This window comes from Dipodomys spectabilis, unplaced genomic scaffold (genome assembly GCF_019054845.1).
Source record: "Dipodomys spectabilis isolate Male_0828 unplaced genomic scaffold, ASM1905484v1 ptg000002l, whole genome shotgun sequence".
NCBI classification, from domain to species: domain Eukaryota; kingdom Metazoa; phylum Chordata; class Mammalia; order Rodentia; family Heteromyidae; genus Dipodomys; species Dipodomys spectabilis.
Window position 1 is genome coordinate 44,343,337 of NW_024870679.1, and position 15,170 is coordinate 44,358,506.

A 15,170-nucleotide genomic window follows, 5' to 3' on the forward strand; every position below is an offset into this window, starting at 1 on the left:
TCAGTATATAGAGTAAGCCCCACCCAGTGAAGCAGCACTGCTCAGGGGCCTGTGGGAGAATACCTGCAACAGCCAGAGAGGAAATGACTCAGCCAGTGGAAGTAGGAGGGGAGCTCCGAGAATGCCTGCATACCGCCCCCCCAAGCCCACCCCTCCCCCCATATCCACACATCTGATCATCCTTTGGGGCAGCCTTTCCTCAGTAGGCCTGAGGCCCAGAAAGCCCTCACTGCCCTGACAGTCAGGGGTTCCAGCTACAGAGGCAAAGCTTACAGATTATCCCCATACAAGGAAACTGTAATCGCTTATGCCCTCTTCACCCCACTGTCCTGAGGAAGTCTCCATTGAAAATCTGGAAGATAAAGATCCCTGACCAAGAGAATGTGTCCAAGGCAATTTTGGAAGAAAATCCTTAAACAGGACTCCCTGCAGCTTCCTCAGGAGAAAAGACATCAATAGGCTGAGAACTGGCCCCTGTGGATGCTAAAGCAGGATGGCTGCTCCTGGAGGCAGAGGGCTTCACCAGAAATCACTCTGAGAGCCACTAGAACAGGATATAGGGTAATGTTGCTAACCCTGCCACCAGGCTCACCCTTCCTCCCTGCCTCTGGAAGCAGCTGATGTGACAACAAATAATCTGTCACTGTGTGTGGGTGTGAGAGGAGGAAGGGCCAGACTTAATAGCTCTTTCTCAGACTACCGGCCTGGTATTCTCCATCCACAGAAGCAAATTAGGGGAAGTAGCCAAGCACACTGGCTTGGGAGACTTGGCTCTGCAGAGGGCCTTCTGCCATGCACATGGACATTGGCGCAAGTCATTGACAGCTTTTCCCTACCATGTCAACCTGCTCTGGCCACAAGGGCTAGAAGAGAAGCTTGTAGCAAGGGAGGATCCTGGCATGAGCATGTGACTCAGGGGCTCCTCAGCCCAAAACACAGTTATTGCTTTGTGCAATGACTCAGCCCAGAACAAGGCATGCCATGGGGTCCCATGTGGAGTTCATCTTACCACCCACGATAGCTTCAATCAGACCAGGAGAAAGCAGCAGGAGCCCAAAGAAGAAGGGGCTGGTTAAACCTGAGAGCACCTTTGTCCACTGCACAATCTGGACACATCTCTGCTTAGTCTCTTCAAGGCTCTCCTGAAGACTGCAGGAAGCCAGCATGTAGTAGCAGATTTCCCAGTGTGAGCCACTGGCACCCAGCCAAACTGCCTTTCTTTAACTGCCTCTACAAGAACTTAAACTATGCTGGGTGCTGGTCGCTTACACCTGTAATCCTAGCTACTCAGGAGGCTGAGAATCTATCAGGAGATCTAAGAATCACAGTTCAAAGCCAGCCCAGGCAGGAAAGTCCGTGAGACTTTATCTCCAATAAACCACCAGAAAACTGGAAGTGGTGCTTTGGCTCAAGTGGTAGAGCGCTTGCGCTGAGCTGAAGAGCTGAGGGAAGTGCCCAGGCCGACCAACAAAAAAAAAAAAAAAGAAAAAGAACTTAAAGTACAATACAACAGTACAAACAATACAATTCAGTACAAACAATACAATTCACTTTTTAAAGTTTATAAAGTGTTGATGGCTAAGGCTACTGAGGGTGTAAAAGGCTTCTTGGCATAAATACAGAGGCGGATGGGCAGACCCTGCTCTTTAAGAGTTCTCCTCCACCAGCCATTCTGGTGGGTGGGCCCAAGAGAAGATCTCATCTGCTCCAAGTCACTGAGAGGTTAAGTTGTGCTGATCTCAAGTACTTTCACCATGCTTGCTTGAATGCAGGTCTCAAGTTCGGAGCCATGCAGAAAACATGCATGTCTCAGCCAAAATTGAAAAGAAAATATAAATAGTTCAGGATATAAAATTCCATAGTACTAGGGGTTTATTCACCATATATATGGCCATATATATGCTACATCTGGGAACACGTGTAGCAGCAAAAGGCAAAACCACAAAAATAAGAATACCTCTATGCCCTAGACAGGAAATACTTGAAATGTCTATCAGGAAAGAACTGTGCTATCTAGACAGTGGATTATTATACATTGTTTACAGCTAGGTCTATACGTGCTAAGGAAAATGTCATCCATGATACATTATCCCTTCCCCCCCAAAAAAAGGGCTGGGGATGTAGATTAGTGATAGAGTGTTTGCCTAGCATGTGTGAAGTCCTGGGTTCGATTTCTCAGTACCACAGAAACAGAAAAAGCCAGAAGTGGAACTGTGGCTCAAGTGGTAGGGTGCTAGCCTTGAACAAAAGAAGCTCATAGATAGTGCCCAGGCCCTAAGTCCAAGCCACAGAACTGTCAGGAAAAAAAAAAGGAAAAAAAAAGCAGCAAACTGCAATATTGTATGTTTAATAGGGTTCCTATTTTTGTTAAAATTATACACACCCTTGCAATTTAACAATGAATGCTATCCAGGCAATAGAATTAGGGGCCTAAGAAAGAAGAGTTTTACTTTATTTTCTTGTACATATTATTTGACTATTTTACCATATAGTACTATATTTATACTACATACTTTGAAAATCAAAACATTTTCTCTGAATCCATTACAATCGTTAAGCAGTAATGGAATGGAATCTGAAAGGGTGGACATCAGAGTGTCAGATTTGAAAAGATATGATATGAACAGGTGTAAACTAAGTGCCTCAGATGTTTAAGCCTCTGTGCTGACACAAGAGTGCACCAGAGGCTGAGGGTGAAAGGGTCAAGGTCAGCACACCTGGTAAGCTTCAACTCTCTCAGGCAGCTTGCAAATACGCCTATACAGAACTTCCTGCATGCTACCTGGAATCCCCAGGGACAGAAAGCTGTATTAGAATGATGCTTTGGGGTTACTCACAGAGTTATAAACAAAGACACCACCTGGACCTCACCAGAGCTGGGCCCAGGCCCTTGACTACGTGCCAGACACTAGAATAAACATGCTACAAACAATATCTTAACTCCTCATTTCTACCTTAGGCCCAGGGATGTTTATGCCCATTCTGCAGAGCAGAAAACAGAGGCTAGAATGACTTGATCAAGGTCACTCAGCCAGTAGCAGAGCTGTATTCTGAAGCCAGGCCTGATTTGAGCTGAGACTGCTTAACAGCTTAACTGCTGTTGGAAGTCCTTACCTACTATTCACAGGGCAGGATGGGGAGGAACTTGTCTCTAACCAGTGGCATCTTCATATTTTCGGTAAAGGAGAGACTGGGTTAGCTTGGGGAACCTTTTGACATGACCCCCTCTAGCTCCAGGAGTCCAAGAATCTATGTAGATTTGGATTATCTAGGCCAGAGTTGGATAGACCCGGGAAGGGGATGGTGTGGACTCTGTCTTTACTGGCTGGTAACAGTGGGCAAGATATTGATGTCCGCCAAGCCTGGCTGTGCTTTTTGTAAAACATTTCCTTGCAGTCAACAACTTAGCAAAGGACCTAACACCAGTGGGATCTCTCATTTTTTTTGCTATTTTCCTTCCTTTTTGTTGGTGAGGAAGCACCTACAGAAGACAGCACACTATGAAGCCCATTCTAAATAATCTGGTAATACAGGGAGCATGCTACTAAACTAGTAAGTAGTAAGATTATTCTACACACACACACACACACACACACACACACACACACACACACACACACACACACACACACACACACACGAATGAAGATGAATATGGAAAAGTAGTTTTACATGCATATAAACCTGAGCAGAACAGTCCACAAGACTCTGATCTCCAATTAACTAGAAAAAAAGCTGTAAGTGAAGGTGTGGCTCAAGTGGTAGAGCACCATCACCAGCCTTGAGCAAAAAAAAAAAAAAAAGCCAAGTGAGTATGCAAAGCCCTGAGTTCAAGCCCTAGTATAGGCATACGTGTTGCCCCCAACACAAACACCCCAGAAAGAAGGAAAGGAAGAAAGAGTGGAAGAGCTGGGTGCCAGTGGCTCACGCCTGTAATCCTAGCTAGCCAGGAGGCTGAGATCTGAGGATCACAGTTCAAACCACCAGAAAACCGGAAGTGTGCTGTAGCTCAAGGGGTAAAGCTCTAGCCTTGAGCCGAAGAACTCAGGGACAGCACTCAGGCCCAGAGTTCCAGCCCCATGACAAGGAAGGATGGAAGAAGGAAGGAAAGAAGGGAGGAAGGGAGGGAGGAAAGGAAGGAATGGAAGGGAGGGAGGGAGGGAAGGGAAGGAAGAAGGGAGGAGGAAGGAAGGGAGGGAAGAAAGAAAGACTCCAGAAATTCTTTGATTGTTGTGTGTATGTTGTGTATATTTGTTGTTAGGTAGCTCTGAACTCGAGTTTTGGCTTCTAGGCAGGCACCCTAAGACTGAGCCACTAAATGCTTTTTTGCTCTATTTTTTTTTTAAATCAGTTCTGGGGCTTGAATTTAGGACCTAGGCACTATCCCTGAGATTTTTTCACTCAAAGATAGCACTCTACCACTTTAAGCCTCAGCTCCACTTCTGGGTTTTTTTTTTGTGGTTAATTGGAGAAAAGAGTCTCATAGACTTTCTTGCCTGTGCTGGCTTTGAACCTCAATCATCAAATCTTAGCATCTTGAGTAGCTAGTATTACAGGTGTGAGCTACCAGTGCCGGGTGCTTATTTTTATTATTATTTAAAATTTTTTTTGTTGGGCTGGGAAGGTGGCTCAGTGGTAGAGCGCTTGCCTTGCATGCCTGAGGCCCTGGGTTTGATTCCTCAGCACCACATAAGCAAAATGAAAAAAGCTGGAAGTGGCGCTGTGGCTCAAGTGGTAGAGCGCTAGCCTTGAGCTGAAGAGCTGAGGGACAGCCGCCCAGGCCCAGAGTTCAGGCCCCATGACCGGACCCCCTCCAAAAAAAATTTTGTGTGTGCCAGTCCTGAGGCTTGAACCCAGGGCCTGGGCACTGTCCCTGAATTTTTTGTGCTCAAGGCTAGTGCTCTACCACTAGAGCTATGGCTCCAGCTTTGTTGGTAGCTAATTGGAGATAAAGAGTCTCACAGGCTTTCCTGTCTGGGCTAGCTTCAAACCACAATCCTCACACATCTCAGTCTTCTGAGTAGCTAGGATTACAGGTGTAAGCCACTGACACCTGGCTTGCTCTGATTAGTTTTGAGAGGGTCTTGCTTCGAGTTCAGAACCTGCACCTGGACTATGATCTACCTACTTTATACTTCCAGTCATAGTAGAGACGACAGATGACGAATAGACCACACCCAGTTTCTTCTGTTGTTACAGTCTCCCATGGATTTTTCTGCCTGGACTGTCCTAGAATTACAATCCTTTGGATCTCAGCTTCCCAAGTAACTAGAATTTTAGAAGTGGGCCACTGGCAATCAGCCAGAGATTCTTTTAAAAAAGTGACTCTTTGATGCATCAAAGAGTCTTCTAGGAATATACCCTACAGATACTTAAGGTAGCCCGAATCACGCATATGAATTCAGCTTTGGAGAACAAAAAGACAGAAAATAACCTATGTTTAGCATCAGCAGAGAGCTTGTTCAGTTATATTCAAGATGGTACAAAATGTAGGCAAAAATAACCCAGACAAACGTGCATATGCCACAGAAGTACCAGCTCTAAATTTAAAAAAGTAAGTATGTCAAACAAGTTAAGTATGTCAAACAAGTTAACTTTTCCATTCTTGGCTCTGGATTACAGAACCTGGCAAGATACTCAGGGGAGGCTATGGGCCTAAAACCAACTTCAGGGCCACTGTCTCACCTGATCAGGTAGAGGAGAAAAATGTTCCTGCTTTAGGTCACTTTCCTGCATACTTTCTCTACAACACAAAAAACAAGTGCTGGGAAAACTTCTCTGTCTGAAGCACTGCCCAGCAGCCCATTCCTTTCCAATGCCCAATGTAACTGAGGGACAGCTCTTGGATCCCCCATAACTCAGGGGGAGAAGGGTACCAGGGTTGCTGCTTCTCCCTTCTTTCAGCCTCTGAGAGCTAAGTGGCCTCCAGTAAACACTTCTCCTTCCTGAGAATTAGAGCTGCATTTGCTGACCCAGCATCAAGCAACAAATCCAATCTTAAAGCCTCTTTCTACATAGGAGCTCCAGAGAAAGCCATCTTTGGGGACACTGCTATTCAGGACCCTATTCAGGCTATAGGTTGGGGGAAAATCAGGGATGCTATGGGGCAGATGGAGGGGCTGCACTAGAGTTTCTAGAACTTAAGTTCATTTCCCTCAAACTGGACAGAGGAGAGGAAGGTGCCCTCTCTCTGACACAGGCAAAACCAGAAGGGGGCCCGTACCACAGCTAGAGAGGGTTTCTTTTCTTTTTTTTTTTTTTTTGGAGAGGGTTTCTTAAGTCTTTGTAATCTATCCTCTCCCTTGAGGATGAGTTCATGAATTACTGAATGGAACTGGAAGATTCCATGAACTATTATCTACTCCTGAGCCACCTTATCTCTGTGCTGTCATTCACTCTGTCATCCAAACCAAGAACCACAGGGCCACCTGCCATGTCCTCCCTCAACCATCACTTCTAAACACTTCCAGAGTCCAGTTGATTTCCCTCAAATCTCTGACCTTCTGTCCCATCTTCACTGTCTCTGGCATGATCCAAAATGCTACCAGTTCTTGCTGCAATTACTGGACAAGCCGACTCACTTTCCCCACTCTATCCTCCACCCACAAGAGGGCTCTGTGGAAGGTATAAGTCAAACTGCTTCTTCCACACCCGATATCTATCACCAACAGGATGCAAAATGCGTTTTTTATTTTTTAGAGGGTGGGGTGCGGTATCAGCCCTGAGGCTTGAACTCAGGGCCTGGGCATTATTTCTGAGCTCTTTTTGCAGAGGGCTAGTGCTCTACCACTTGAACCACAACTCCAGTTCTGGATTTCTCTTAATTGACTGGGCTAGCTTTGAACCAGGATCCTCAAATCTCAGCTGCCTGAGTAGCAGGACTACAGGCATGAGCCAACCAGCACTTGGCAAGATGCAAAGTTGAAGTATCTTGCATGGTACATGCCTAACTCTCCAGTGTGTCCTGCAGCCAGGTCTCTTTACACTCTCTGCTGGAACCCCTGTGGCACACATCTGCACCTGTGCTACACTGCTTCCACCTATACATCCAGGAACTACTTATTCTTCCAGGTCCAATTCAAATTCAAAGGGATCCCAAGGTTCTCCTTAATCTCCTCCTCCTCATCCCAAGGTGAGTCACTCCTACTCACACAATTCCCGCTACATGCTGCCCAGACTTTTAGGAGACACTCACCAAGCTCTGTGCAAGAGTCCATGGATTAATGCCGGCCTGTCCTAGCTGGACCACAACCTCCTTCTGGGCAGGGTCTTCCTTCCATCTTCTTCCTCCCATCCCAGTACCTAACACATGCCAGCAACACATGGGAGCTCATGTGTACATTTAAGGTTCTGTATTAAGATACCACATACATAAATTAATGTGATGCTTCCTGAAGATTGCAAGACCAGACTAGGGTCACTGGTAGGGAACTCACATAGAAGAAACTTTAAATAACATTTTCTCCTGTGTATATTTAAAAATGGTACTTTTTTTTTTTTTTGCTGACCTTGAACTCAGGGCCTGGGTGCCGTCCCCAAGCCTCTTTGTGCTCAAGGCTAGCGCTCTACCACTTGGGCTACACCACCACTTCTGGCTTTTTCTGAGTAGTCTAATTGGAGATAAGAGTCGCATGGACTTTCCTGCCCAGGTTGGCTTTGAACTGTGATCCTCAGATTTCAGCCTCCTGAGTAGTTAAGATTACAGGCATGAACCACTGGCACCCAGCTTGATAATCTTTTTTCTCTGTATTCTTACTTCTATATTTATTTAAAAATGATCCTTTTAGCTGGGTACCAGTAGCTCCCACCTAAAATTCTACCTTATCAGGAGGCTGAGACCTGAGGATTGAGGTTTGAAGCCAGACCAAGCAGACAAATATGAGACACTCTTATGTCCAATTAACCAGCAAAAAGCCAGAAGTTGCTCAAGTGGTAGAGTGCCAGCCTTGAGTAAGAAAGCTAAGAAACAATGCCTAAGTTTAAGCCCCAGTAATACACACACACACACACACACACACACACACACACACACACACACACACTGCCACGTACACATAGTGCCTAGCTGAATTATTGAAACAATGCCTAAGTTTAAGCCCCAGTAATACACACACACACACACACACACACACACACACACACACACACACACACACACACACACACACACACACACACACACACACCACCATGCACACATAGTGCCTAGCTGAATTATTGGCATTGGGTAAACTCTCTATAGATTTCCTTTCCAAAAACAATACAAAAGAAATTCTGGGCTCTTGTGTTTTTGTTTGTTTCTGCAGGCTGCAGGAGTGAGGGGGGCGGGCAATAGGGCTTGAACTCAGAGCCTGAGCTTTTTCACTCAGGCTAGTGCTCTACCACTTTAAGCCACAACGGCTACTTCTGTTTTTTCTGGTAGTCAATTGGAGATAAGTCTCAAGGATTTTCCTACTGGTTTTAAACAGTGATCCTCAGATCTCAGCCTCCTGAGTAGCTAGGATTATAGGTGTGAACTACTGGCACCCGCCTGCTTTTATGATCATATAGGACAGCTTTAACAGCTCAATGAGCATGCTAATTCCCATGAACTGTCTTCACTAATTTGCACGAGTTCTTTACAATAACCTGTAATAAAAACTAGCACTTCTCAAGCATTTACTGCTTGAGTCTGCATTTACTACTCAGTGAGTACTAAGTACTCAATCTGCAAGTTCTCACTGAATCCTCACAACTGCCCTACTAGGGAAGTACTCCTATGCCCCATTTTATAGATGAGAAAGCTAAGTATGGAGAATAAGTAACCGCTTGTGACTAGCACACCTGGGATTAGAACTCAGATCTAATAACTGAGCCAAATAACCTCTCAGCCTCTTCAACTTACTGCCTTTCCTAAAGGTCAAATTAAAGGCACAAGTAAGTCAATACACACTCCTTACCACTAGCTGGCTTTCTGGGAGGGCAGTCCCACCTCCCTGGATGCTTAGGTGAACTGCAATCCCAAGAAGAGAAAGGAAAGGCTCACATGCCAGGCCTATGTGCACTGGTTACACCTGTCATTTCTCAGCAGAGATCTATTACCCGGATACCAACTCTCCTTTCAGAAGCCCACAGTTGTCTCTGAAAATTCTCCAGCCATTTAGCCCTCCTCCCCCTCCTTTACTAGGGCTCCAGAGACCTCAATCTAAAACAGGGACCCAATTATGCCATGCCTTGTCTTAAAAGGTGAAAAGCATCTCACTGTCCTGGGGATAAAGTCCCATCATTAATGTGATTAGTTCTAGTCAACTATTGCTTCACCTTGCACCATACCCGTACATTGAACAATCTGAGGTTCCTAGAATAAAAAACACATTTCTCTCTCTTACTCCCTTTTCCTTTCATGCCCACCTACCCAAGCCTTTTCTTCTTCTAGCATCACCAATGACATGTATCCCATCCTATATCCCGGACTGAGCTGGCAGTGACTGAGCTATGGCTTCCTCTGCTGGGCTTCCACAGCACTGTTCCTGATGCTGCTAGCTTTTTCAGATCACATTTCAACTATTTGTTTACAGGCCAGTCACTTCTTAACTAAACCATGAGCTCCTTGTACAATTAATTTATGCTAATAAAAATAAAGTAATAAAAGGGTTAGCTAACATTTATTGAACTGTTAAGTGGTGGACATGATTCTATATGTTTTGCATGTGTTTGTTAACTTTTCAATTCCATAATAATTTTGTATCACCCCTTATTTTACAGATGAGGACACCAAAGCTCAGACAGTTTCAGCAAAGTGCCCAAGGTCATACAGCTAGAAAGATGTTCAGCCAGAATTTGAACTTGAGAAGTATGACTACTCCAAAGCCCACTCTTAATGACTATACCATAAAGACAATACTATACAGCACTTGTTTTTCACAAGCAAGGATCCTGTTGTTATGTGAGGAATGAATGAATGAATGAGGACTACCTAGACAGTCTATATCTAATCCACACACATTGGCATAGCAGAGCCATTAAGGAAAGCTGTTTACAAGTAAGAATTCTCTGGGCCCTACAATTACACGTTTGCTGCTCTTCCTTATCTCATGCAAAACTACTCAGCAAAGAGGGATCGGCTCCTGACCCAGCATGACTACCTTCTTCCCCACTGGTTCTCAAAACCAAGCAAAGCCAACCAGTTTCCTCCAGTGACTTAAAACAGGGCAAAGTCTACTCTGCCACAGAAGGCGGCTGTCACCTCTTCCTTCCGCCAATCAAAAGACAACAAACTTGGGGAGTGGTGGGGGGTACGGTGGAAGGGTGGACAACGCCAAGGGGAATCCGAAGGTCCTATCTCCGGGCCGAAGGTGGGGCCAAGTGGCGTGGGAATGGGCGGGCCTGACCGACAGGCAGGTGAAACACTGACCACAGCAAGCTTTCGCTTTGGATAAGACCGGCCAAACGTGGATCTGGCAAGCAGGTAGCTCTGACTCGTACCTGAACGCCGCCCAGGATGTGAAAATTCTCCAGCAGCGCTGGTACCGGTGCCAATGGGTGAGGGCGACAAGAGGAAGGGGCCCTGCTTGGACTCCCTGGGGACGCATCCTAACTTTCAAGTCTCTCTCGGGATCGGAGGGGTAGCAGGGAGAGGCGGAGGGCGCGGAAAACCTGGTTGGGTTGAAACGCTGGCTGTTTCACTTATTGCCTGAGTGGATCTGGGCAAAGCTGGAAGTGCCCAGCCTTCCCCGGGCTGCGACGGGGACCGAGGCTGCCGCCCCTGCCCCCCGGGGAAGGACAGACCCCGACAGAGAAGAGAGCATTGGCTGTGGCCATTTCGCTCATGCCCAGATGGTTCGGGTCAGTTAGTCAGGTCCCACCGCCAGGGCCACCCAGGCCCAACCCCCCAACACGCAGCCCCTGCCCGGCAACCCGCGCCGGGACCCCCCTGCCTCACCTTCCCCGGGTGGTCAGCGCTGCTCGCCCATAGTCCGCAGCCCGGAGCCGGGGGGCTGCTCGGCGCTCCGTCCCGGGGGCCAGGGCCGGGCCGGGGGCGTGGGAGCCGCTCACCGCCGTCTCCCAGTGTCGCCGCCCGAGCCGCCGCCGCCGCCTCCCTCCATGGCTGCGGCGCCGCCACCTGACAACGGAAGTGACGTGAACCTTCGCCTCGCCTCGACCACGCCCCCAGGACCTGCCCCCTAGTTTGAGTCAATGGACCGCGGGCTGGGGCGCCATCTTGACCACGGGCGGAAGCCTTCAGGGAGGGAGGCCAAGACCAGATTGAGGATTGGTTCAGAGTGGACAGTGGGTCGATTCTTGTGAAATGATTGGAGAATGAGACTCTAGGAGGCGGTACTTACCGCTAACCTGTGTCTGCGGTGAGGTTGGGACGGGGCGCCGCCTCGCCGGGACTTTGTAGAAACCTGTGGGCCCTACACTTGCTTTGACAGGGTTGGACTGGTTGCACCACTGGCCGACTGCCGTTTATTTACCAGAAAAGCAATCCTTACTTGACCCTCATGCATCGGCTTTCTCAAACTCGGTGCGGAAAACGCCGCAATTAGGTCCCGTAAAAGACAGGGATTCCTGTCGCAGCGCTCACAAATCATTTCCCTTGCGGCCCCTTAGCGTCAATCTGAAGGTCCTGGGACCAGGAAGGATGACAGTGATGAGTTACAATGAACAATTCCAGCCATCTAACTTGGCTTCGTCCCTCTGGGTAGTTTCAGTCCCTTTCTCCTCCTCCTCCTCCTCCTCCTCCTCCGGCAACCACGCCCTCCATGAATCAGCTTCTTGCACCAGCCGAAGAGCCCTTTAAAGGGATTGCATCAGGCTGATGACTCACTGGGGCTTTGAGAGTCTGACTTCCCTTCCCTGGCAAGCAGAAACAGCCTGAAAGGCTCAGTGGCAACAGCACTGGCAGCCATAGCCCCACTCCTTTGTCTTAGAGAAGTGAGCTGGGGTGGCTTGCTGCTTGTGACTTTTTAATTAAGCTTTTTTCAGCTGTCCTCTGGATCACTCTATCCATTAGTAGGTGCATGTATCCAAGCCCGTGAGCACTGCTGAGGTTCCCTAGTGTGTGTGGCCAGCCATTTAACGAGTAGGTGTATTTTGCCTTGTCCACACAGGAAGTGCTGGACATGAGGGCTGGTCTGAATGCGGTCTGCTTGGCTAGCCTGTGTCCACTTCTTTGTCTCTCTGAATGCCTGGTACTGAGCTGCTGAGAGGCTGAAAAACAACACTAATCAGAGTACCTCTCACTGTTGTGCCACCTACTGAGTGAAGCTTTTTAGAGATTTAGGCCTCTATTTTGCCCAGAAGGAAGTTAGAGCTCAGAGAAAGGAGGTAACCTGTTCAAAGACACACAGCTAATAATGGCAGGGCTGAGATTTGAACTAAATCTGGTGGATTCCAAAAGACTAGGATTTGAATCCCTGCAAATTCCCTAATAGTCCTGGGTTTCTAAATAGGGATAACACTTCCTAAGATCTCTGTGAGGGCTCAGTGAGTTATGCAATCAGCTTCTCACAGGACCCAGCCAGTGCTCTCACTCATGTCAGTGGCAAAGCCTCAGTCAGGTAGATGTTCAAAACAAGCCTGGTGAAGTCAGGCCCCAGCCCACCATGCTCCTTTCTCTGACAAGGGAAAAGCCTAGGGATTCCGGAAGCCCTAACTCTCACAAGAATGAGTTTTGGGTTTTCCAGAGCTCTAATTATCAGCTAGATGACTCACTCAGTGCTGACACCACCATTCCCATCCCCTGGAGACTGTTGGCTGATTCAAAATATAGAATTGTAACAAAGGGGAGGAAGAGAAAAAGAGCGGAGGAGAGAGGTAATGAATAGAAACTAAAAGTGCCAGCCAGAAAAGAAAATCTGTCACCAGGACACCAACATGAAAAACATGAAAGATCGCTGGGACACACATACACTGACACTGACATTCCCCTCCTGGCTCTTCAACTCTGGCTCTCCAACTCCAGCTCACTGGCAGATGGTGCTGACATAGCAAAGTGACACCTGTCACAACAGCCGGAGATTGTGGCTTAAAGAGGTATATAGTCACATCTCTACCTATCACAGAAGGACGGGAGGAGGCTGCAAGCCATAGGGGCTTCTTGATGCTTTGAACCTGCCAACCTTACTGGTTGGTTTTTGTCTTCATTTGATGATCAATCCATAAAGCCTAAATATGGCAAATTTTGAGTGTGGCTAGGTATAACCACTGTGGGGAACAGAGGCAACTGAAACCTTACTCATCATCAAGAGCCCTGGGAAACCGAATTGTATAACAGTTAAGATCATGGAAAGCCAGGTGGTGGTGGCTTATGCTTATAATACTAGCCACTAAGGAGGCTGAGAGATGAGGATAGAGGTTTTAAGTTAGCCCAAGCAGAAAAATCTGTGAGACTATATCTCCAATTGATCAACAAAAAGCTGGAAGTAGAGGTGGCTCAAGTGGTAGAATATTGGCCTTGAGTGAAAAAACTAAACTAGTGAGCTGGGTGCTGGTGGCTCACACCTGTAATCCTAGCTACTCAGGAAGCTGAGATCTGAGGATCACAGTTCAAAGCCAGCCCAGGCAGAAAGTCTGTGAAACTCTTATCTCCAATTAACCACCAGAAAAATGGAAGTGGCGCCATGACTCAACGTAGAAGAGCCCTGGGGCTGGGAAGGTGGCTCAGTGGTAGAGCGCTTGCCTTGCATGCCTGAGGCCCTGGGTTCGATTCCTCAGCACCACATAAGCAAAAAGGAAAAAAGCCGGAAGTGGCGCTGTGGCTCAAGTGGTAGAGCGCTAGCCTTGAGCTGAAGAGCTGAGGGACAGTGCCCAGGCCCAGAGTTCAGGCCCCATGACTGGAAAATAAATAAATAAATAAAAAAAAAGTAGAAGAGCCCTGGTACTGGCAAAAACAGACCATGGAGTTTGGAGCTAGGCAGACCCAAGTTCAAATCTATACTCTGTTGTTCACATTTAATTTCTGTGAGCTTGTTTGAACTGCAAAATGGGGCTGTTAACTTTCATGGTTGTTATCATGATGCAGGAAGATTACTTTCATCCCACAAAGACTGATTGAGTATTGTGATACCATATCTGGTATCACAGCTCTGCCCTGTGGTGCGTAAAGAAATCCTGGCAGAGGGCATGGGACAGGCAGAAACCATTTGTAGGGACCATTATGTTGCTCATCTCAGCTTTTTGCCTCTAAATAGCCGTGAAAGCTTACGAGCAATCTCTTTCCTAACTGAAAAGTGATGGAGTTGGACTGGGTCATTGGTCTCAAACTTTCTCACCTTAAAGTCTTTTTCAATATTTTTCCTCCACACAGGCCTTGTATTTGGCAATATGTGTGTGTGTGTGTGTGTGTGTATATATATATATATATATATATATATATATAGTTATATAACACATATATAACATATCATTCATCACAGTCATTGCAGCTTATGATCAGGAACAGCAGACTGGAATGACCACTCCAGAGCATAATTTCACCCCATAGCAGACTAAACCAGTTTTGTCATATTTCAGCTATGTGCTGCTTCTCTAGACCCTTCTACAACATTCAAAGAATTGCTGTTGCCCCTATAGATCCTTGAGCCAGGCATATCAGACTGGAACTCACAGAAATGGTCTAAGTCCACCCAGTGCAGCCACGCTGAGAGGTGGACATGATATCATGATATCTCCATAGGGAGAGTTGACCTGTAAGCTGCATGCCCACTGGGCTTTCTCCAGTGCCCTCCCTGACAGTCTCCTCCATGCAAGCAATAGACTCTTGGACTATTTCCAGGGAGGGACAGTGTCACCTGAGCTCTCAAAACTCCTTGGGTTCTGTCATCAACTGGGGTGCACGTCAGCTAAAGCTGCAGAAAGTATAGATGTGAGCTTGAACAAAGGCCGTGGTAATCCAGACATGGATGGCACAATACTATCTGAAACTATGACTTCAATCTTTTCCTTGGTGTTCCGGGGCCCCTCCCTTATGTAGTTAGGTTACTGCACATTTGTTGCTCCAGGAAATGAAGAGTACAACAGAATGAATGCAGAATCCATTTTTAGCTTCTGGATTCCAAAGCCCAGCTTGCAGGGAGGAATGGAAAGAATTTCTATGTAGAAACAAATTTAGAAAACTGGAATGGGGGGATATGGGAACCTAATAGTGGGATGGAAAAAAGGGTCCCCTTCCACAGAGAAACTTCTCT

General features: G+C 47.0%; 1 protein-coding gene across 3 annotated transcripts in view; it reads right to left on the minus strand.

Annotated features, from left to right (window-relative positions):
- Window positions 1–11,098, minus strand: part of Stk40 (serine/threonine kinase 40) — a 52,297-nt gene extending 41,199 nt beyond the window's left edge. For 2 of the 3 annotated variants that reach the window (XR_006147080.1, XM_042677035.1), the window contains exon 1: window positions 10,922–11,090. The gene's annotated coding sequence lies outside the window, so the exon portion shown is untranslated. Of the gene's footprint in view, window positions 1–10,921 lie in introns of all 3 variants that reach the window. The other variant, XM_042677034.1, reaches the window with a different exon arrangement.
- Between the last annotated feature and the right edge of the window lie 4,072 nt (window positions 11,099–15,170).